Source organism: Triturus cristatus, chromosome 3_1, assembly GCF_964204655.1.
Source record: "Triturus cristatus chromosome 3_1, aTriCri1.1, whole genome shotgun sequence".
NCBI classification, from domain to species: Eukaryota; Metazoa; Chordata; class Amphibia; order Caudata; family Salamandridae; genus Triturus; species Triturus cristatus.
In genome coordinates, this window is record NC_140583.1 from 197,143,109 (window position 1) to 197,168,171 (window position 25,063).

Sequence of the window (25,063 nt, forward strand, 5' to 3'; positions counted from 1 at the left end):
AAATTGTGAATCACATGTCAACTCAGATATTTCATTTCTACTCTAACAATTTTTGCAAAACAAATACAGATGCATTAGGTCTATATTTACTCTTTCTTCGTATTTCTAAATTATCACTGAATGCAATAAGCAATTACCAAAGGTGAGATCATTAAACTATTTTAAGGTGTGCTTAAAGATTCTAAAAATAGAAGCTGAAAAAATAGAAATGCTCGGTTTAGGCTATGATTAAATTAGAGGTGTCTTTAGATACCATCACCTTTTCATTCATAAATAGCTGTAAGCATTTCGGGGAACGCATCATGTTGCTAAAGTCTATTAACACTGTTTTCAAAATATACCACCAGAATAGATTAACGTCTCATAACGCATTCTCTCACCACATGATGATATTGTATCATTCTAAATATATGTATGGCCTGTACCAAAATAGAGCTTTTGGTGGCATATCTAAAACTATTAGTTGCTTGAAAATTATCAATACTTTTCAAATATATTGTTAATGCTTAGTCTGTTTTTCTGACCTAAACATCAACCTAAGAAATATTTGCTTCATATTTCATGTGTTTCAGGACTTTCGTGTGCTTCTAAGACAGCTGCAAAAAGTGAAAAAGCACTGGCAAAGCCAATAGGTTTGGTTTTGGATGCCAGCATTTTGGTCGTTGTTGTTTTGTCATGGTTTTGCAAAACTTTATTGTTTGAGAAGCTTCTGAGGCAAATTTAGAAAATGCTGGTAATGGGCAAAAAAATATTTTTTGATCTCAAAAAAGCACAAAGTGCCAATAAGACTCCCTGGTACTGAAGGAACTAATTCTTATGTGGATGTGCTCCTTGTGATGGGCAATATGATGTACGTGGGGTGACATGTTGCCCCTTGATGCATCGTGGAGTGGGTGGAAGAAAAATGTGAATGACACCACACAGACTGGCTTGATTGAAGTTTGACTGAAAACCACCATAAAACATTGCAATAAACATAATTTTAGAAAGATCCAGTCAGCTGCTTGCCTTTAGAGAAGACAGCAAAAAAGGAAGGCACAAAGGAAAGAAAGAAAGAAAATGGAGACAGAGAGAAAGTTGGAAAAAGTGAAAGAAGGAAAGAGAGAAAGATGGGAGGGAGGGAAGAAAGATGGCAGGGAAGAAAGAAAGAATGGAGGGAAGAAAAAACAAAAATAGATGAGATGGAAGAAATAAAGAAGGGAAGACAAAAGGGAGGAAAGAAAGAAAGAAAGACAGAGAAAGAAGGGAGAGAGGGAAACAAGAACACAGGAAACAAGAAGGAAAAACGAAGGCAAGAAGGAAAGAAAGAAAGAAGGACGAAAAAGAACAAACAAAATAAATAAAAAGGCATAGAGAAAAAAATAATGAAGGCAAGAAAGAAAGCAAAAAGGAAGTTAAGAAGGTAAGAATGAAGGCAATAGAGGAAAGAAGGAAGACAAGGAATGAGGAAGGCAAGAAAGGAAAGAAAGGAAAGACAGGCAAGAAGGCAGGAAGGAAGGAAATAAATGTAAGAATGAAGGAATGAAAAAGAAAGAAAGAAAGAAAGAAAGAAAGAAAGAAAGAAAGAAAGAAAGAAAGAAAGAAAGAAAGAAAGAAAGAAAGAAAGAAAGAAAGAAAGACAGGATGGAAGGAAATAGAAAACAAGAAAGATAGAAGCCAAGAAGGAAAAAGGAAAGACAGAAGGAAATTAAAAAAAGAAAGAAGGTAAGGAAGAAATATGTAAGGAAGTTAAGAAAGAAAAAGAAAGCATAAAGGAGGAAAGAAAGTATGAAAGCAAATAGAAGGGAAGACAAAATGAAAATCAAAGAAGGAAAGTAAGAAAACAAGAAAGAAAGGCAGAAGGAATTGCAAAGATTGAGCAGACACATGAGCTTCTAATCAGCGTTTGAGTGAGCTGATGTTTGTATTACTTTTGTCTTTTGAAAGGCTCCAGTCTCCATAATGTTTTCAGAATGGTAAAATAACACTAGTCAGATACGCATTGGCAAAAGGCAGGAACTGATAAAGCTGGAATATGCCCTTAACATCAAAAGTGCCCTGCTATCACACTTGGCTTGAAACACAAAGGCAACGCTAAAGTACAACACATAAACACTGACAGTGAAGGGAACTACCTTGTGTGCAGCTGTGCTCATTGCGGGAGAGCAAAATGCAGTCACTCAAAGTGAAGTTAACCAGTGGCTGGTGTAGGCTGACCAATTGCCCCAAGGTGTATGCTGTAATGGGTGAAAGCAAATTGGAAATGACATAACAATAGACCAAAGGATGAAGAAAAATGGCTGAAAGTACATTACAACGCCAATTGAATAACTTTCTTGTTAGTTAGCTGAACCTTGCAATGTAGGCAAATTCGGACACCCTGCTTTGTGGCAGCAACTAAAAGTTTTGTGTTCTTATTGCTTGTGGTGGACTCCCACTCACCCCAAATAATATCAACTTCTTACATCTATTTTCCTAACAATCAGTTCATCATTACTGCTAAGTTCATACTGTATGTCAATAGGGCCACGTGCGAATATTTAAGTACTGGCATGTTGGTAAATTAATTAGAGGCTGCACTTGCCAGCACTATTATTTTGCTAATGAAAACTGTGCGCACACTGAGCATTATTTAATAAAAATCCACTTGTGCATGGTTTGCATGTGCAGAAAGTTGCAACCAAATATAACATTCTGTAGCTGCAGCCACAAAAACAGTCTGACCAAAAATTAAATTCACGTGCAACACTGAATACATTTTCTACAATGTCTATGAGATTTAAGAGAATATTTGTGGTCATTTCTCCTCTGTAGAATGCACTCACTTAATTCCTCCAAACTCTATTGTCAGTTACCCACTTTTCACTGTTCAGCTGGCACTGTATCCTTATATTTGGGAAAATCTCAGGCTGATTGATTACTAAGCCGGTGTTTTGCAAACTATAAAATGACAGCCAAATGATGACTCAGGGCCTGACTTACATGTTGTTGAATGGGTAACTCTGTCACAATGGATATTTCTTCCGCCAAAATATAAATCCCATTATATGCTAGAGATAATTTTTAAATCTTTTGAGACCAAACATGACATTTCAAACTGTTCACAAACTAAAGTTTTCCACTACCAGGACAAGTAAAACGTTAAAGTACATGTCCAACTATTAAATACACTGCACCCTGTCCCTAAGGACTGTCTAGGGCTTACCTTAGGGGAGACTTATATACATATTAAAAAAGGGTTTATTTTTTCAGGTCGAATTGGAAGTTAAAAACTGCACACAAATTGTGATGACAGGCCTCAGACATGTTTTGAAGGGCTACTTAAGTGGGTTAAACAATAAGTGATGCAGGCCTACTAGTAGCAATTAATGTATAGGCCTTGGGTATACGTAGTACCATCTACTAGGAACTTATAAGTAAATTAAATGTGCCAACTGTGTGCAAGCCACATTTACCATATTTAGGGCAGAGAGCACAAGCACTTTAGCACTTAGAGCAAACAGAAGGGGAGTAGGCAAATATTTTGGGAGAAGACCACCCTAGCAGGATCCCACTATGGTGTAGTACCAAAAAGTCACAATCTTTGTAAGAGTCTTCTTCATTGACGTGCTAGGGGCACTCAATCATGGTTTTTCAAACTGTTCGGTTCATTCTTTGTTTGTGATCGTCCTCCCAATTTCTGCCTCCAACTGTAACGGTCCCACTGCCTGTGTCTTAAAAGGGTCCATAGTCAGGGCTTTCTAGATTCAGAAACCAATTGTTCAAAAAAGTCCAGAGGTCTACAGGCTCCAGGTCTCACTTCTTTGTGTGTCTCCCAAAACCACACCTGGGCGTAGCACAATCTAGAGCCTATAGTCCTGTGCAGTCTGGTTAAACCTTTTAAGGTCTTTAAAATCTAACAAATTATCCACCCATTTACAATTAGCTTTCTGCCGCTCTAGAAATTTACCACTAACCAAGCCCAGGGTAAATGCCAGGTTCCCTCTGATAGAAGTTGAGGGAAAGGTATGAAGAATCAAACTTTCTAACTATGAATGCTCCTCAGGAGAAAAGGGTGGCCAGATTGACACGAAAGAATAATGACCCCAGGTTTGAGCTCACCTTGGAAGCCAGGGGACCTTCCAATTATGATCACACACAATTATCTGATCCATAAAATAATATTCATTTGCATTGGCTACTCTCCACTATTTCACCATATATCAAAGTTGGGCCGTACAATAATAATGGATTATAAGCGGGACTTCAATACTGCCTTCAGAATTAGGGCAAACATCTTACTTTTAGGGAGTCTGGCTCTCTTTCCCCCCTAACTGAAATTATTGATTAACTCAGTGCATCTTTGGTACCCCACATAGGGTGGATGGTATCTATGTACTTCGCTAAGTAAAGTGAATTTGTTCCCAAATCGCACCCAACATAATATAACCTCAGCATGGAAAAAACAACCCTTGGAAACATAGAATGCACACCTCTCCCCTTCTGGGATCAGTGAATGAGCAAGACAAACATATACTTTGGAAGCCACAATTCCCTCCATCTTCCCTCTGCCCGCTTCCTGGTAGCCCCTGCCTAAATCCGTCACGTCCTCCTCTTTTTCCAGCCCCAGGATTTCTCCAGCCTCAGCAGTGGAGCGCACCTGATGTTGATGTCCTGCCCACTGGAAGAGAAGTGTCAAAGGATGGCCCCAGTGGTCCTTCATCTTTTGGATCTTAGGAATGATATTATGGGTTGAAAGGAGCGCAAGGTGATCACAGAGAGGTTTTGGAAGGTACCAATAGGGTTCCCTTCAAATGTTATCAGGCCTTCTGACTTTGCTGCCCCCATGATGGCATCTATCTGCTTATAATGATGCACACAGGTGAAGATTTTTAGAGGAGCTCTAGAGTTCAGTGATAAGGTATCCACTCAGTATGTCCGGTCCTAGGTGATTCCCAAAAAATCAAGCAGGATATGAATGAAAATCCACTTCACATAAAGTTCAATATCATCAACGTTAGACAACTGTGAAACCTCTCAGATGTAGCTGTTTTGCCACCTGGAGCAGTTTACCACGTCCCCAGGCATGCCTGCAGGCCAGCATTCTGCTTTCATAGTGTATTAGGGTACAGTTTTTAGCCTCCACATCAAACTCCCTGTCGTCTTTGGAATCTTCCAGGGTTTCCATCTTGTTGCCCAGGGCTGAAACATCCTGTTTGATGCCCTGAAAGTCTTTGGAGACGTTGTCTGGGTGATTAGCCATATCATCACAAATGCCTTTGCAGAGTTCCTACATAAAGTACTATGTGATTGGGGGTTCAGCACCACTGCCATCATTAGAAATCTTATCTTCCCTGGTTTAGTGCGGTGGGTCAGTGTGCGGGGCACCTTCCCTGGTCCTCATGTGCTTAATAAGGGATTCCTTCTTATTCCCTTCATAGGACATCTTACCAAATATTCTAAAAGGGATACCAGCTAGGAAGGTGTGGATGTACTCGTCATTCTGCTCATTCTATACTCAAGCTCACTATTGTGCAGAACCCTCCAGACACCAGAGAGTACCCACCATGCTGTGCAAATTTATGGGGAATGCCCCCCATTTGAGTCACAGGGTATGTTGCCAAAATCAGCCAGGCTGAAAAGCACACATGAAGTCTAATTTGAGTCACAAGAGATAGCTGATGTTGAATGAATGGCACACATGAAGGCTCCAAAGCCAATAGCAGGGTGACCCAACCAATGGGGCAGGAACCATGGATTTCGCTCACCGGGAGGGGGCCCAACAACAGCTGGCCATTGCTCCATATCCCTACCATAACCGGGCCATCCAGGACACAGCACTCTGCGCTGCTGTCCCCAAGTAGCTTTTGTAGATTTTATGCTCCCACTGGTGTCGCTGCTATTAAGCTATAGCCCCTGAAGTCAAGGCAATGCTTGCAACATAATTGCCACTTTTGCCTCACAGTCTTCCTGACCCATCGCTAGATGCAAGTGTGTCCAAAGTCTCCTTACATACTTTGTAGTGTGCAGGGGAAGGGGGCCTGTTTAAAGACTCTCCAGGTCCCATCCTGCTGGGCTCTCCTATGCAGGTTGTAGTATGGCGTCTGGAGCCCTGCACCACCAATTCCTTTGCAGCTCCCCCCTTAAGTGTGCCACTCAGCCTGGCCATTTACCATTATTTGTACCTCTCCAAGTGGCACCCGCAGCTGATCCTGGGCCTGTTCCAGTCACCGATGCAGGTAGCAGTGCGGTCCTTCATGGACTCTCAGGAAGCCTCTCGACATGGGCTACCAGCCCCACGCCTCCCATCATGGATTGGAGATCGGGAGCTTAATTGTCCGCACCGCAGTTTATCTCAACAGCAGTTCCTGTGCTACTGTGCTCCGCAGGTTCAAGGTTCTACTACCGTACAGATGATACAGTCCTTATCTCTCAAAACTCGACGGGCATTCAAGACTCGGTCTCAAAAATAATCTTATGAGTGACTTGGGATTAAATAAAAAATGATGTCTTTTTGTGCCATCAGGAAACATAAGAATAGGTTTTCGGTCGACAATGTGAGCCTTCCTGTGCCGGTAAGGCTTCAGTTTTCCTCCTCGTTTGGTCGCTCTCACCAAGCTGCATCAGCTGCCCTTCATCATTCTGCTTATCATTGATCTGCCTTGTGGCCACCCTGCACATCATTCACGTTGCTGCTCCTGCCTCTTGGTCAGTCTAATCTCTTTAAAGTGCTCCTTTGTACGCTGAGAATAACCCAGTCCAACGGTCGGTCCGAAGGCTCCGATGGGCTGAGCAGCGGAGTCCACACCTCCACGCGGTCACCTGGCGTTGGCTCCTTCCCTTCTTTCTTCCTCGGCTCTCGGCTCCCGGCGGTTATGGCGGCTCGCGGCTGCCGGCGTTTTCCAGTAGACACGCTGTGCTGGAGATTCTGAACTCTGCCGATGCTGCTGATGTGATCTTCAAGCTGGCCCCTTCTGAATCGGCTCTGCTGTCGGTATAGGAGCTGCTACTCGACGAGGGAAATAGGAAATCCCCTGGGACAGACTTAATTCAAGCCTTCCTATGCCAGAAGAGCGCAGAGCAGGTGAGCAAGCTGCTCTGGCTGAAAAGACATAGTCGGTGATCTGATTCCTGCTGGGGGGGGGGAAAGGTGAAGGAAGTGAAGTGAAGGAGACGAGGTGGAAAAAAAAAGGGGGACTTAATAGACGGCAGAACTATTTGGTGAACCTTGTCTCAGTTATGGGCAAAATATTAAACGCCCGTATTAATTCAAAAGCAAAAACTCGCCGCCAGGTGCCTATGGAGATTAAGAAAATGAGCAAGGTAATGGATAAGGAGTCCCTCGAAAGCTCAGACGAGTTAGAAGGACCCTCAACGACACCAGTAGAGCAATTCAGTACAGTCGAGAGCTCGGCACAGGGTGGAACAAAGAAGCTCAGTACCAGTTTGGCGGCTGTTCAACCAGCTCACTCACCTGTATTACTGTCTCCCCCCAGTACGACCTTGGTAAGGAGGTTAAAACCGAGACCAAATGGGCTGATGGCTCAAAGGGTGGTAAGCAGTTCCCCCTGTTTGAGAAGAAATCCAACATGCTCCTGTCAAATAGTTTACCTTGCGTAGAGGGACCTCAAGAAGTGACTCCTTCAGCAGCTGTCCAGTCCTCAGATATAATATCCAAGCCCGTGCTTGAGTCAGAGCCTGAGCATGAGCCCGAGTTGGAGTCTGCACCTAGCTCTATTTTAGTACCTCCTCGATTTCTTTTTCAAGATGAGCTTTCATCCCGGCTGATTGCACAAAACCAAGATGAACTAACACTGATATCTGAAATAGCCTCACAAAACTCCAATCAAATTAGTGCTTCGTCCGTTAAGGATCATAACACTGCTCAATCAATACCAACGAAGCTGTCTTCATTATCATCAAATATGGACACTCCCTCCATAAGGTCAGTTGATCCATTCGGCCCTATCTTAGACATGAATACGAAATCAACAGGTGAAAATCAGATATCAGTTAAAGATATGCTGAATTTAATTCTGGATGAAGTTCGGGAAATAAAAAGATTTCAAAAAACTGAATTAGCCTCAATACATCAAAGACTGGAGAAGATAGAGGACTTAGTTTCAAGCTTTCCACTTCGTCTTCAAGAAGCCGAAATGCGAATCTCCACCTTGGAAGGTCAAATGGTGGTGGTTAAAAAAGATGTCCATATATTCGATAGAAGCAGACGAGCTTTGGAAATAAAACTCGATGATTTGGAAAATTACACTAGAAGATCGAACCTCCATATTGTAGGAGTTCCGGAGGGGGTAGAGGGGGCTGATACAGTACACTGGGCGACCTCCTTTCTAAAACAGAAAGTAATACCAGAATATGAGGGAGATCTAACAATAATCAGAGCACATCGTATCCCAGCCCAGCCTTTCCCCCACTCTACTCTACCTCGCACAATTCTGCTAAATTTTTCAGATAAAGGAAGCTATTTTGTCTAAGGCATATCAATTAAGACAATTTGACGTCAATGAGACAACTAAATGCCGGATTTTCCCCGACATGTCGGCAACTGCTGCATGTAGGAGGAAAGAGTTCGTGAAAATGCTTCATTTATTTAAAGCTAACGGTGCCCAGGCCATGATCGCTCAACAATCTAAACTTAAAGTTTTGGCACAGGGCAAGCAATATATGCTGTCAGACCTGGATGAAGCACAAGATTTATTGAAGGAAATCACCAAAGGACATAAGGTTGAAATGTGATGGCAGGGGACAAAATAGTAAAAAATATATATTGAGGGGGAGGAGAAGTCCAGGACCCAAGGGGTGTAATACCAAGACACCCAAGGTTTAGGGGGTTAGATCTGTGGCCAGTGTGGGGGAAGGAGGCAGGGCCGCAGGTGGAGGGGTGGGGGTTATGTGGTTGGGGGTTGGGTGGTAGGGGTGATGGTGGATGCACAGGGTGGGGGGGATGGGGAATAGGGGTGCACAGGGTGCGGGAGAAGGGTGGAAAAAGTAAAAAAAATAAGTCTTTAGCGATATGCCTAGTAAATATTTTGCTCCAGATAGACGGCTCTTTGCCTTTAAAAGATAAAAAAGAGATATTTGCGGATATTTACGGAAAAATATGAAATTCTATTCTAAATGTTGGGTGGTGAGTGCTTGAAAGTTATCTCTTTCAATGTTAATGGTTTAATTAAGAAAAAGAAATTACGGCCCATAGAATCTTGGATTAAGTCTGAAAATCCTTCGGCAATATTGCTGCAGGAGACTCATGTTTCATCTTTAAAATTAGATCAATTTTTGATGTTCAAAACATGGGCCTCATATTGTGGTTTTTCTTCGTTTTCTGAAGCCCAGCGAGGGGTTGCGATATTTCTAAATAAGAATATTCATGCTGAGATTGTACATACAGATGGGGATGGCTCAGGGTGTTGGTGCCGGGTTACATGTAAAATTAAAAATAGATTAAGACCCATCACGTTTGTTAGCTTTTACGCTCCTGTTGATGATAGCTCTTCAGCGTATGAAGATTTGTTACAATCTTTATTATTGGTAGTAGGAGATATTATCATCGGAGGAGATTTTAATCTGCTTATGAACTTAAAATTAGATTCAACCACGCAATCAAGGATGCAATTCAAACCTAAATCACTGAAAGTTATTCTTAATTATGACATTTTTTTAGACCTGTGTGACCCATGGCGTTCACAACACCCGTTAAAAAAAGAATACACGTGTTGGTCAGGGAGATTTAAGTCTTCATCGCGGATTGATTTCTTTCTTGTATCTAGACAGCTCAATATGTTGGATCAGAGGCCCATTCATAATGGGTTTTCTGACCATGCAATGTTAGTCATTAGGTTCGCTTTAACACAAAACCCAAAGACTCCTAAGCGTTGGATATTTAATAAAATATACTTGAAGAACGAAACATGGGTAACATCTTTGAAATCAGAGATTAGTGATTTTGTTTCCCGCAATGTTGAAACGGCTCTGATCAATATTATCTGGGACACCATGAAGGCCTTTGTTCGTGGAATAATTATAGGTGCAGATGCAGCAGCATTAAAAGTAGCCAAATGTAAAAAAGATGCTCTGGAACAAAGAATACAAGTCTTAAACGAATTAAGACAGCTGAACCCCTCCAGCATGATTTCACATCAATTAGATGAAGCTAAAAGGGCACTTAGTTCGTATTACTATGCTCAAAGTGAAGAGATTTTCTATAGACAATCTCAAAAAATTTACGAAAAATTTCTGGCTTGGCAGGTGAAAGAACAAGCTGCCGCAAATTTGATTAGAGGATTAAAATGCCCAGTAACCCAAATGGACGTAACAGATTCGGTCGGGATAGGAAAGATAATGCTTTCCCATTACAATAATATCTACAGTCAGCAACATAATATTGATCAGGAAAATTTATCGGATTTCTTAGAAAACTGTGCATTGCCGCGCCTCTCCCAAACTGATCAATTAACATTGATGTGCCCATTTTCCCTGGAAGAAATAGAACTGGTAGTTAAAAATCTCCCAAATGGTAAGGCTTGTGGCCCAGACGGACTGTCAGCTGAATTTTTAAAAACTTTTTTTGCACTTTCTCTAACCTTTTTTTGCAATTATTGAACTCGATGCTGGAAGGAGGCCCGATCCCTGACTCTTTTCGGAAAGGAACTGTGGTGAGTTTCTTGAAGAAGGGGAAAGAAGCTAAAGATCTAAACTCGTACCGACCTATTACCATACTAAATATAGATTATAAAATCGTTACAAAATTAATATCAATGCGTTTGAATCAAATATGAACCGAATGGCTTTATTCCAGGGAGACATTTGTTTACGAACACGCATTATTTAATTGAAGCTTTAGATTATTTTGAGACACTGCATTGATTTTGTTATTGGATGCAGAAAAAGCTTTTGATTTGGTGGTATGGGAGACACTTTTTATTATTTTAGAGCACTGTGGGATTTCTGATAAAATAGTAAATTTAATTTGAAATCTTTATTCTACTGCCAAAGCAAATATTATCATAAATACGGTAATGGTCAAGTGCGGCACACGACAGGGCTGCCCTTAATCCCCAGTTTTGTTTGCATTTTTTATTGAGCCCCTTGCTGCCGCAATAAGAAATTGTACTAGTATTCTTTCCCCAGTTCCTTCAATGGCGAAGATCAAACTCTATGTGGATGATATTATGTTATTAATTAAACCTGAACTTTATTCGCAAAGGAGTATTTTTCAGATTTTCGAGGAATTCGAAGCCTTAGGGGGCTATCAGATTAACAAAAAGAAAACTGAGATTCTGAAGTGTAGGAATAGAGAGCTAGAAATACATTCCGATTTAAGGTGCTGTTTAAACACTAAACTGAAAAGATATCTCGGAGTCTTTTTCTCACACACAGTTAAGGATTTATACTAGGGGTGGGCGGAATTTGCGGAATTAACCTTCGCAAATTATCGCGAGAATGTTTAAAATTATCGCAAACAAGCAGAAATATCGCGAAGATGCGGAAGGTTTTTTCCGGCATGTTCGCGCGATTTTCTGCATGGTTGCGGGTCGCCAACTTACCCATGTGGCTGCTTGCGGGCGCGGCCATCTTGTTTTGAGTTGTTCTCGCGGTGCATGATCGCGAGAAGAAAGACGTGATCGCGCGACGCATGACGTCACTGCGGGCGCGAACTGTCGCGAGACAGCGCAAATGGCTAAAAACAATACAACATCTCATGGAGAACGCGACCGGATCAAGAAAACTTGTCGGCGAACGCAGGGAATCAGGTAAGGCGATCGCGCGCGCGCGAGAATGTATCATTTTACAGCGCGAGCAAGAAACAAATTATCGCCAAGCTGCGGAAACCGGAATTTTTGACATCTTCGCGCTCTCCGCGGAACGCAAAAATGTCAAAATATCGCAATTTCCGCGAACGGAACGAAATTTTTGCCCAGGCCTAATTTATACACGCTCAACTTCGATCCCCTTCTTCTAAAGATCCGGTCAATGTTTACACACTGGAATTCTTTGCCACTTTCGATCCTGGGTCGGGTCGCCCTGATAAAAATGTCCGTTCTTCCTTTATTTAATTTTTTGTTTTCCACTATTCCATGTTTCCTGCCAGGTACCTATTTTTCTAGGGTAGAATCTCTGTTTTCTGCTTTCGTCTGGGCAAAAAAGCCACCTCGTATAGCAATCAATACTCTCTATGCGGATCTAGATCAAGGAGGACTCTCTTTACCAAGTATTAGCAATTATTATAACGCATATTTTATACAATATTTGTCGAGGTTTAAGAATCAAACTCAAGGGCAAACCTTATTTATACATTTTTTTTTTACCTAATTTGTTTAGAAATGAGATACCACCCCCCCCCCCGCGCAGATTTTTAAATCTCCCAAATTAGTTCGCTACAAGATCCTGATATGGTTTCTTCAAAAACGTACTGCTATGTTTAAAAGATATTCTCTCCCATTAATTAAGGCATCAACCCTGCTGTCTAGTATCTTTCCACTGATAGGCATTACAATTAGATCTGAGACAGTAGATAATTGGGCCAGAGTAGGATTTATTAAAATAGTTGATTTTTTTTAAAATGGAGTATGGATAACTCCAACAGAGATGGCATGTCTTATTCAGAGGAATTTTTGTTGGTGTGGTCTTACAATACTATCTTCAAATTCTTGGAACAACTTGATACTGAACAGCTTAATCAACCAACCCAACTGGTTAAAGACCACTTTTTGAATGAATGTGTAAGGAGACCTGGGGAGTGGAAGCTTTGCTTAGCGGCTAGCAAGGAAATGGATTTATGTCAAAAAGCAATTAAAAAATGGCAGGAACAGGAAAATCACGTATTATCTATGAATACTTGGAGGACCATTAATCAGTTTAATTTTAGTATACTTAGAGGAGCTAATTGGCGCAGAATGTTATTCTTTGGGAAATGGTTATTATATCGTACTCCTGCGGCTATTTCCAAAATGTATTCAAAATATCCATCGAACTGCTTCAGATGTATACAGCATACTTCTGCCAACTGGTCCCATGTAATGGTCCATTGTACGAAAATCAGGATATTTTAGGAAGAGATTTTTGTTTTTTTTCAGGCCTATTATAAAATTACGGTTCCTTTTAATGAAAAATTGCTGCTTTATGGTTTTGACCCGGATCTTAAAATCCCCACCCATTCTGTTAAATTACTGTTTATAGCAATGGCAGTGGCACGATCTTTGTTATTACAGAACTGGCGGTCAGAACAGATCCCATCTAAAGTAGAGTGGATACAGAAAATGAGGAGAGTTAGGAAAAGTGAACACATTTATGCTATGCTGGTGGGAGGTACAAGAAAATTTGATAAAATCTGGGGGCCTTATTTTGATTCCGATTGATTTCCTCGATAGACGATGTTAAACTTCTTTGCTTGGCTGTATTCTAGGCTGAATCTGTTTTTGTTGTATCTGATCTTATGTATTGTTGATTAATTTTCTTATGTCGCTAAAGTACTTAAAATAAAAAATAAAAAATAGAAAAAAAAGTGCTCCTTTGTACCTACTCCCTGCCATTCATCACTTGTGGAGCCTTTTGTTGACAGCTCTCAAATGCATTGTGAGTCAGGGTAATAGTATTGTGTTTTTCAGAGGTGGTTTTGTGGAGGTCACACTTTATCTTCTGGATTGCCATTGGCAGTGCCAGGAGCTGTTCATAATTGTAAGTTCACCTACCCAGTCTCACTCTAACTATTAATTCATCTAGGCCACTGTCATAATGAAGATCTATGGAAGAAGTGGCTTATGATTTTTTAATCTATGTAGTGGCAATTGATGCTACAAAATATGATGCTAAACCATTGTGCTGTGCATGTGTGGGTTGTTTATTATAACAAGCATTGCCAAAGCCAATAGGTTTCGCTATAGCGAGATCGTTTGGCTTTGTCAATGTTTCTTTTCAATGTTGTACAACGTTAAGACTGCTATTTCACTTTTTAATTACCTTTGAACCATGATTAACAGCCATACTGTGGTACAACATGGGCAAAAAACTCTGACAAGGCCAATAGACCTCACATGGGCAGGTCCAATTGCCTTTGCCAATGCTTGTTAACAAAAGATCTCGCAAGAGAGATATCACAGGCGAGACCTAAAAAACTGGTTCCAAACAATGCCACACCCTATGATGATGTGGTAACTTGTGTTGCCAGTCTTGTGGCATTGTTTTGTGCTCAACATGATCATAATCTCCCCGGCCGTGAAAAAAACACAAGATTTGGAAAAGCCAATAGGTCTTGCCAATGCGTTCAATTGGCATTGTCAATGTGTTTGTATTTTAGTCATGTTGTACACCAGTGTGGCTGCTGTTCAGCATGGCTAAACGTTAGTGAAGTAGAATATAGTAGAGTGTAGTGGGGAGTAGTGGAGTAAAGTACAGTGTCGTAGAGTGGAGTAAAGTGGCATGGAGTGGCATAGAGTAGAGCTTCATAAAATAGAGTGTCGTAGAGTGGAGTGGTAATCTCTCATTAGTATGTTTAGGCTATCCTGTTTAAGGTTTAAACCTATAATAAATGATAAAACCCCGCCGAAAGGGAAATAGCCTTTACCAGTGTAAACACATACACTGAAAAAACACCTGCACAACCACAAATTAAATGCCATTCAAAGAAAGGAAAAGGAGACTGAAAGAGTAATTTTTTAGGTTGAGCATCAGAGCGCATGCACTGTCGGCAAGACCTTTTCGAATCACGTGTACTGAGTGTAATCCCTCCTGTTGCTCTTCTTGCCTACCTCCTGACTCGTTGGCTAGGCCAATCCTCACTTCCATTTAAGGTTGAGGAGCACCGGCCAAGCACAGGTTTCTTGCACAATCAATCCTTATCTGTTTTGAGAGAACTCCTTTTTAATGACTGCTTTCCGCCCGTTGCCACCGCGGATTTCTATTGGCACCACCACCCCATCTGCTTTTTAATTATTAATTTCCGCTTAGGAACACATAGCTATATGAATGGGTGCCGTGCTTTGTGTTTCTGCACGGCACCTGAAATCAAAAGCACAGACTTTCAGTGAGTGTTTTAAAAAAAAATGTATGTAAATTGATTGCCATGGCTATGCTTTTGTCCGTGCCAGTTCATCTTCAGCCTCCGTGTGTACCACCATCCCCCCATCACTTTGTTATTGTTGTCTGCCAAGTGGAGAAAATGGATCCCAGCCGAGCTTAGTCCCCAGTAGGTCGCCGTACACCACGTTGAGGGAGTTGGAATTTCAAATCCATTTCATGTTAGTTTTCAGTTTGGTTTCAAGTTTAGTTTTCAGTTTGGTGTGACATTATTGTTGTTCGTAGTGTCACTTAAAAGTGCGTAATTTTTTCATCTGCAGAACCGGCACCCCTGCCTGACCTACAAGTAACACATCACTGCAGGGCCGGCTTCAGGGCGGTGCGACCGGTGCCACCGCAACGGGTGCTGGCTTGCTGGGGGCGCCGTGTTTGCAAGTTTATATTGTTTTTAAAGCACCTGCTGCCGTGTTCCTTTCCTCCGGCAATTACCGGGCCTCACACAAATGTCATGTTAACTCTTGTGATTAATGTTCTTCCTGGAGAGAGATAGCTGTGTCCCGATGCAGCATGCAAGGCAGGAAGGCCCGAAGACGGCAGGTTTTACCGAGTAGGACACCTGCAGCCTGGGCCCCCACCCACAGTGTGTGCTGGTCTGGTACTTTACGCTGCCCTTGCATGCTGAGCTGGGCCGTGCATGCCCAGGGAGGGACGCTCCTGGTGCCATTGTTCTTGGTGTCCATGAGAAGGCGGCACCCACTGCAGACTTTGGGGCAGATTTACAAGCCCCTTGCGAGACAATTACGCCGCCGTTGCGTCACTTCTGTGACGCAGCGGCGGCGTAAACCATGCGCCATGTTGCGCCTTATTTACAACGTGACGCATCTAGGGAGATGCGTCACGTTGTTAAGCCCTGCGCTACATTAAACCTGCGTCAGGTTTAATGTATGCAGGGTGGGCGTTCCATCAGAAAAAGCCTCGGAAAAGTGACGCAGTGAAATCTACAAGATTTCTCTGAGTCACTTTTCCGACGCTGCTGCGTCAAAACCCTGCGCCTGCTTGAAGCAGGCGTAAGGCATGACGCAGCATGTTCGGTATGAGCAGCCCCTGAGCATTGCTGGAGTTGCGTCGTGGTTGCGACACGACTCCAGTAATTCTCCGCCCTTATACCATCAGATGCGTCACGCATCTGTTTATCCTTGCGCCACGATGCACTGCATTGTAAATGCGGCGCATCTGTGGTGGCGCAAGGGTAAACTTGCGTGACGCATCTTTCCTGCCGCATCCCTGCTGATTTGCAGGGATGCACCAGGAAACATAAATCTGCCCCATTGTTTGTGCCTAGCATGTTTACTGGATGCCCCGCTGTTAACGAGGCTGTCAATGCGCATGCAGTCACAAACATCGGAGTGCTTTACTCAAACATTTTTCTTTCTTCGTCTTGCAAAATGGGAGTGCGCTTGTCAAACCGTTTCCCCCCTTGGATTTGTCACCTCTGCCTTTTAAATGTACCGTTGTGTGGTTATCTGTCAAACGTGCCTGTCGAAAATGCACTTAATGTGACCCTGTGAAACATGCCTTAGCTGGGTTTTCAAGGATGCCTCCTACGTCTAACAGGCCTGCTTATCTAAACTACCCTTCTGTGCTTTCACTTCAGAGCTGCCTGCAGTAGGTGGCTGGGTGCTGCTTGTGTCGCAAAACGGATTGTAGTAATGGCCTGGCAGTGATCTGTTGTGTCCAAGAGCAAACCTGTGGGTTTCAGCCGTGTAGGGAGTATCAAGGAAACATGGGTGGTCGATTATGTCAGTGTTTTTCTTAATTTGAAAAGTCGACATTCAACTTATGAATCTTACTTTGTTTTAAAAGTTATTTTCTGCCTTGTTCCCAGAGTGAATCGGTTGGTGCCCTTCCCTGTGCTAGAAGGCTTAATTGTACGTTATGACTATTTGACACAATTTGTTTCCCTTTTTCACAATTTGTTTTCAAAACTGTGCAAGTTTTTGTCTTCTCATGTGTTAATATGGCCTTTAACATGTAAATTATTTGGACTTCAGCGGTACTGGATCTGGAGATTACCATGCCCTCTGTGATGTCGTGAGTCGTGATGCGATACGCTTGGGCGTACGCGTCCGATCACGTGGTAATTGGCAATAAAAGAAAGGGACGCACGCACGTATGCCAGAACGGCTGCGGCGGCGAACCTAGTAAAAAAGCACCTCACTGGCTCCGCGTCCTAATTGCACACATGGCATTATCTTCCCGTCGGACTGTGGTCCAAACGAACCCCCAAGCGGTGTCGGAAGACACCACAAAGCTGGCAACGAGGGTGGGCGTGCCTTCGCTTGTGGCTTCTGCGCGGGTGTGGCGGATGCGCGAGGTTCGTCCTTCGCAGCGCTCGTGCCCCTGCGCGGTTTGATCCTTGACCCCTTCAGCCTCCGGTGTCAGTTTCGGAGCTCCGGGGGGGGCGTGTACTGGCAGCGGTAGCGCCGATCGAGTGCACCACGTGGCCCAGGTTGCTGGAGGAGCCGGTGCGCTGTGGAGGAGACAAACGCCTGCATTCTGAGGCCCCAAGGGGAGTCTGGCACCTGTGCCTCGCGTATGCTGTGCAAGGTATCGGAGGGGGCACGTGCTGAGAGGAGCACATAAGCAGCCCTGCCCAGGCTAACTGTGAGTACCAGTGGGAGAGTGTTTGATACCCCAGGGAGGGGACGCATCACCTGCTCACGCGAGGAGCAACGCCCCTGAGGTCCTCTGCTGTTGGCAGCCAGGCTGAGCATTCTGGTGAAAGGGGGGGTGAAGAAAGAAGAGCTACCCAAGTGATTGGCAGGTCTCGCCTGGTAGGAGCAACGCCACCCAAGGGATTGGCAGGCCTCGCCTGGTAGGAGCAACGCGCGCTAGCCATGTCGAACATAACCCCAATTGAACCATTCACAGTGGAGGGGTCACCGTCCGCAGTGGCGGCCAGATGGAAAGACTGGGAAGACAGGCTACGCATATTCTTTGAAGCCACCAAAGTCCACCGAGACCAAAAACGTGCAATGATCATCCACCTAGGGGGGAAGGACATTCACAACATTGTCAAGACGCTCGCAGAAGCCACGCCCAAAACGCACGTGACCCTAATAGCTGCCCTGAATGAACACTTTGAACCCATGGCTAACCGCGACTACGAGCGATTCATATTTCGACAAGCGCGCCAACTGCCGGAAGAGTCGCTGGATAGGTTTCATGCACACCTAAAGAATCTAGCGACCACGTGTGGGTTCCGAGACGAATCCGAAGAGATTAGAGGTCAAATCATCCAGGGATGCGAGTCAGCCAAACTGAGAGAGCGGATACTGGAGGAATCGGGCAAGCCGTTGGCGGAAATATTGACGATGGGTCGCACCAAAGAACTGTCAAAGGCGCGGGTGGCGCACATGGAGGCTGCGCTTCAAGCGCCAGTGAAAGTTGAACCGGTTAATGCGGTGTCGGCCAGGCCTAAGCAGAAATGGGACAAGAAAGGGGCAAGAGCCCACGCCACAGAGCAGCCAAAGTCGTGCGGATACTGCAGGGGACCGCCACATGCCGCCGCCGCGGAGTGTCCAGCGAGAGGGAAAAAGTGCTCCGGGTGTGGCCATTTCAATCATTTTGAAAAGGTGTGTCGGTCGAAGAGGTACCGCAAGCCCCGCCCGGTGGTGAACGTGGTCAAAGATGGAGAATCAGCAGCTAGCGACATGGATGATGACGACGAAGAGGAGAGAGTGGTGCACAGAATTCACATGATAGGCACCACCACGCGCAAGACAAGGAGTCAGCCACAATGCAACGTCCGAGTAGGGGCGCAAGACATGACTGCAGTGGTGGACACCGGAGCTAGCATCAACATCATGGCCACTGCGCTGCACAGCACGATGCACCCGAGACCAGCACTGCGTCCGTCAACAATAACAGTATTTGCATATGGCCAAGAAACACCGTTGAGAGTGCGGGGACGCTTCCGGACAGTCATATCACATGGAACTCAGTCGGTTACCGCCAACATCTACGTCACCGAGGATGGCCAGGGCATGCTCCTGGGATGCCGAGTGGCAGAAGAGTTGGGAGTAGTGACATTTGCATTCGGGGTGCACCAAGAGTCCATGCAAAACATCTTGAGTGAGTTCGAAGAGGTGTTCCAAGGGATTGGCAAGTTTCGAGGAAAAGAAATCCACCTCCACATAGACCCGACAGTCCAACCGGTCGCCCTCCGACACCGGCGGATAGTGTTCAACCTCAGGCCACTGGTGGAGGAAGAGCTCAAGAAACTCGAAGCGGCCGGGATAATCGAGAAGGTGTCAGGACCCACACCATGGGTATCCCCCATTGTGTTTGCACGGAAACCCAAGCAGCCAGGCGCAGTCCGAATATGCGTCAACATGCGACTCCCCAACGTTGCAATGAAGAGGGAGCGACACATCACTCCCACCATCGACGACCTGATCGGGGAGATGGCTGGTGCTCGGTGGTTTTTTAAAACTAGATCTCAGATCTGGGTACCATCAACTAGTCTTGGACGAAGCTTCCCGAAATGTCACGACATTCTCCACCCACGTGGGGCTCAGGCGGTACACTCGACTGAGCTTTGGAGTGTCAAGTGCCGCAGAGGTGTTCCAGAATGTGATACAAGAGCTCATCGCCGGAATTCCAGGGGCGATCAATGTCAGTGACGACATTATGGTTCACACGAAGACGGTCCAAGAACATAATGAGCGTCTGCTCCAAGTATTGCGCCGGATCCGGGAAGCTGGCCTAACACTGCATCGAGAGAAGTGTGAGTTCCTGTGTGAGAAACTGCAGTACTTTGGGTACACTTTTTCGGTGGAAGGGGTGAACCCAGATCCCGAGAAGGTGAGGGACATCAAAGAAGCGACCGCTCCCACCAATGTCACCGAGGTTCGAAGCTTTTTAGGGATGGTCAACTACTGCGGAAGATTCATCCAGGACTTGGCCAACCTGACAGCTCCCTTGAGAGAACTGACTAAAGAATCCACACCGTGGACATGGGGAAGCGAGCAGGTCCAAGCGTTCGAAACAATCAAGAAGTCGCGATCAGAGGCCACAACACTCACATTCTTTGACCCCGCCAAGCTCACGCTGTAGACGCTGGTCCGGTTGGACTGGGTGTCGTTCTCTTGCAAAGGAATACGCCCCAGGATGAGTGGACCCCAGTAGCCTTCACGAGCAGATCGTTAACAGAGACAGAGCAAAGGTACTCACAGATAGAAAAAGAGGCCATCGCCATTCACTGGGGCTGTCGGCCTTTTCACTTGTATGTGTATGGGAAGCCGTTCGTGGTCGCCACCGATCACAAGCCTTTGGTATCTCTGTGTTCTGGAACTTCAACAAAACCTCCACCACGAATTGAAAAGTGGATGCTGCAGTTGCAAAATTACAACTGCAAGATAGAATACCAACCAGGATCACTCCCCAAGAGATGGAAGAAGCCGCCGACACCGAGGAGTATGTACGGTGTGTCACTGCTCGGTCATGTCCCATACCACTCTCCATGGCCAGCATTCAGCAAGCCACCAGCCAAGACGAGTGCCTGCAGCGGGCCAAGAAGGCCGTCCAGCAGAACAATTGGAACCGAGCCCGGGAGGAATGGAAAGGTTTGACAGCGACGGCGCAACGAATCATGGACAGCCTCTACCATGTCCGGGATGAACTCACCGAGGATACCACGGGATGTCTACTGAGGGGGCATAGGCTAGTCATCCCGACATCACTGACCCAGCAGATGGTAGATCTGGCCCAGGTGAGACATCAAGGTATTGTCAAAACCAAGTCAAGACTTCGCTCAAAAGTCTGGTTCCCCCTGATGGATGACCTCGTAGAGACCACTGTTCGAGCGTGCCACTCGTGTCAAGTCACTGGGGAAGCCCCGCAGCCCGCACCCATCATCATGGAGCCGCGGCCGAGAGTTCCGTGGTCTCAAATTAGTGTGGATTTTGGCAGCCTGCCTGATGGGCGCCACACCCTCGTGGCGATCGACGACCACTCGAAGTACCCGGAAGTGGAGAACCTGTCGGCCCTGAGTGCAATTGAGGTCATCCCCAAGTTTGAGAAGATCATGGCCACCCATGGGCTAGTGAAGGGTCCCCCTTCCAGAGTCAGGACTTTGCCGCATATCTACAGACTCTGGGGATCCGTCATCGGCGAATAACGCCCCGATGACCGCAGGCCAACGGGGAGGCCGAAAGGTTAATGAGAACACTTAACAAGGTAATACACATAGCGCATGACAAATCTCAGTCCGTCGAATTGGCGATCTTCACGTTCCTTCGGAGCTATCGCCAGACACCCCACACCACTACGGGAGTCGCTCCGGCGCATCTGCTGATGGGAAGAGTGGTCATGGACAGCATACCTCACCACCCGGAGTGGCAACCAGAAACCCCCGAAGACAGTGCCATTGACGACTGGAGACGGGGCGCCCATGCACGTGCCGACACCCGGCGAAGAGCGGTGACCCCGAACATCAATCCGGGACACATGGTGCTCATAAAGAACAGGACCCTCGGAAGCACGTTCCGACTGAGGTTCGAAAAGGAGCCGTGGACCGTGGAGACAGTCAGAGGGACATGCGTCACTGCCGCCCGGAGGGGGGAAAAGATAACCAGGAATGTGTCGTATTTTAAAAGGTACAATCTACCATCACTTGTCGAAGGTCCGGAGCAGGCTGCTCCCAGTAGCGATCCGGACTGTTCAGAAAGGCCCATGAGCGATACAGTCCCCACCGATGCCATGCAGGAGCCAGTCCTCCCCCAGCCTGCGATGACAGAGGTTCCCCAAGTTCAACAGCCACTGGGAAGGCCCAGCCTGGGCGGACATTCGGAACTGTATGACCAGAGAGGTGGCGAGCCCAGCGGTGACATGAGGGGAGATCCAGAGAGCTCACCACCCGGGGAGGTGGCAAGGTACAATCTCCGAAGTAATCCCGAGCCGTCCTGCCGCCTTAAGGACTACTTCACGTAAGACTGTTTTAGTTTAACTGAGTATCCGGGACCTGAATAAAAATGGTAAAAGGTGGGGATAAAATATTTGCTAATGTGGAACGTCTCTAAAATGTTTTGTTTTTTGTGTTTGTTGGGGAGAAATGTGATGTCGTGAGTCGTGACGCGATACGCTTGGGCGTACGCGTCCGATCACGTGGTAATTGGCAATAAAAGAAAGGGACGCACGCATGTACGCCAGAACGGCTGCGGCGGCGAACCAAGTCAAAAAGCACCTCACTGGCTCCGCGTCCTTATTGCACACGTGGCATTATCTTCCCGTTGGACTGTGGTCCAAACAAGCCCCCAAGCGGTGTCGGAAGACACCACAGCCCTCCCCCTGACGATCCCCCTTTCCCGAATTTAAGTGTCTCCTATGCCCGCACAGACAGACATCAGGACATGGAGCCACCTAAACCGATTGTGAATGGACTCAAAAGCCGGGAATCTGCATCTTGTTTGTTGCACTCTGCTCTGACGGACATTCACCAGGTGCTTAGAAGCGCGCCCTTCTGTACAGCGCTACAAAAACCTACTCAAACAAGGACATGTACATAGCATGCCGTGTCCTAAGAGACTTGCGTGCACGAGGAAGGGCTTTGTTGTGCAAGGTGTCAGCCTGAAAGAGTTCTGTAAACTGGAAGACAGTTCTGCTGTCCAATAACAATGTTACAATCCCTCTACAACCTAAGGGGTAGCCCTGCTGTACTGGTGCGAGTTAGTGGGATCTTGCAATCTGTTGTCTCCGGCGCAGTGAAACCTGGTGCACCAGTTGGTTGCAGTCCTGCCAAACTCTAATGCCAAACTCTAATGCTTGCACTTTTGCAAAAAACGACCTAAAAGTGTTAGACTAACGATGCGTAGCACTTGGCAGGGCTGATACCCTGAAACTGTTAGACAAAGATGACCCATACACTGGCATTTCAGAGCTCCCAGGTACAACAACTTGTGCCTAGTGAGCCACATATAGAATGTACTCAGGATGAAACTGGGAGCCTTCCCGATTGCATTTCATTCTGCTAAGAGTTGTCACAAACAGGGCCAGAGCACAAGGCAGCTGAGAGCAGCTGGGCTTGACATCACACCTGGCTACAGGGGCAGTCTGAGAAAAACCTGACAACCTAAGGTGAAAAAATATCACCAGTGGACTGTCTTGCATACTTAGCACTTCCCCAGGAATTTGTGAATATTTGATTGCAGCCTACCTCAAAACCAAGCCCCTAAGCTGCTGACCGAAAGTGTCCTAAGACAGTATCCATCCTTCTGTTGTAGTTACAAGTCAGGAAACTCTTGATACCTTCTCTCTCTCCATCCTTTCCTTCCTCTGTCCCGTTATCTCCTTCCCCTTCAGTTTTAATTCCCACCCTCCTCTTCTCATTATACACCTCATCCTCCTCCCTTCACTCTCACTTTTTCTCGTTTTCCCTCTTCCTTCATCTCCTTCTCTTGATCCTTCCTACCTTCGATCTTCTTCCTCTTGTCTCTCCTGCCTTTCTTGTTTACTCCCAGTCACTTTGATCACGTTGCTTTAGTACCTCCCTTTTCCTCCTTCTTGTCCCACATTTCTTACTTCCTATTTATTGTCTGTCTTCCTCTCGCCACTCTATTCCATCTATCTTCTAACCTCTTTTCTGTCTCAGTTCTTTTGTCTTTCTCAAAGCCTCTTTCTCCTCCTTTTCTTCCTCCATATCACAAATCCTCCTTTTTCCTCTATGCCTACTTACCTGCCATACCCTCTCCTTGTTACTCCCTCTCTTTTACCCTTTCATTTCTGCTTTTGTACTTCTCTTTCCTCCAATCTCAACTACACCCCTTCTTTTTTCTGTTTCTTTCCCTCTCTCACATCTCTCCTCCTTTTGTCTACCTCCTCCCCTCTCACCACTCTCCCCACTCCCATTGCCTCCCTCCTTCTCTCTCTCCTCTCCCAGCTCCTGTTGTTTCTCTTCTTCCTTCTCATCCTTGACAGTATGTGCGCTGTGCAGTCAGCTGAGACTGTGGGACACTAATGCAGCTGAGATGCCTCAGTGTGTAACTTGTTCATGTTGGGCTCTCACACATCCTTTCTGTTGGGACGGGTCCCATGTGGACAGAGAGACCATTTCTGGTGCTTTTTTAGCAGTTTTAAGATCTTCTTGGAGTTTCTCAGTGCGGATCACCACACTGAAATGCGTTAGTCTAACGGCCGAAGCGTGGTACTTGGCAGAGCTGGAGATTGGAGTTTTGTATAGTTGATGTTTTGACTTATGTGATGGTAGTGCAGAGGGTTAACATGCCTGCTGCAAAAAACGTGTACAATGTACATTACAGAGTGCATATAATGTAAATAGATCAGCAGGATACAGCTTTTAGAAGCAACATTCTTTTATTCCTTGCAATTGATAACTTAAAGTCCTAATATAGAACAATGAGGTAATACCTTTCAACATAGAGCTGCAAACACACTGCAAAGTATACATTAGATTAATGTTGCAAAAAGCGTTACTTTGGGTAGAAATCGATTACTTTTATTAAAGAAAACTCCCAACTATGCTGTTTCTTTTTCGACTCTGAGTTTGTGCTTCACACCAAGCACTCCTAAACTATACGGCCTACCACTATGGATGACACCTGACTCCTACACTTTTAGTCCTTTGGCTTATGGAACATTTCCTATAAGCTGATTTTCAAACCTATGTTTGATTGCCTCTGTGTAATGTGTGTGTGATGCAAAAAGCTCTGAAATCCTTTACTGGTATGAGTGGCGCTGTATAACTAATTCAGTGCATCTGAGAGAGTGTGGTTATGGAGACTTGGTCACTGTTAAAGGGTGCTAGTGAGAGATACCCATGGTGGAGGTGGTCATGGGGGGGGAGAGGGGGGTGCCAACTAACACTGTCGCACTGGGCGCCACCAGCGGTAAAGCCGGCCCTGGGTCTCCCCACATTCCATCCCACGCCCCCGCTACCTTGAACACAAACAACCCTTACGTAGAGCATCATAACGGTTAGCACAGTATTTGCATCACTTGATGAACACACGAGCGCGGCATTGTACAAATATCGCAATACTGCACAAACGCCAACATT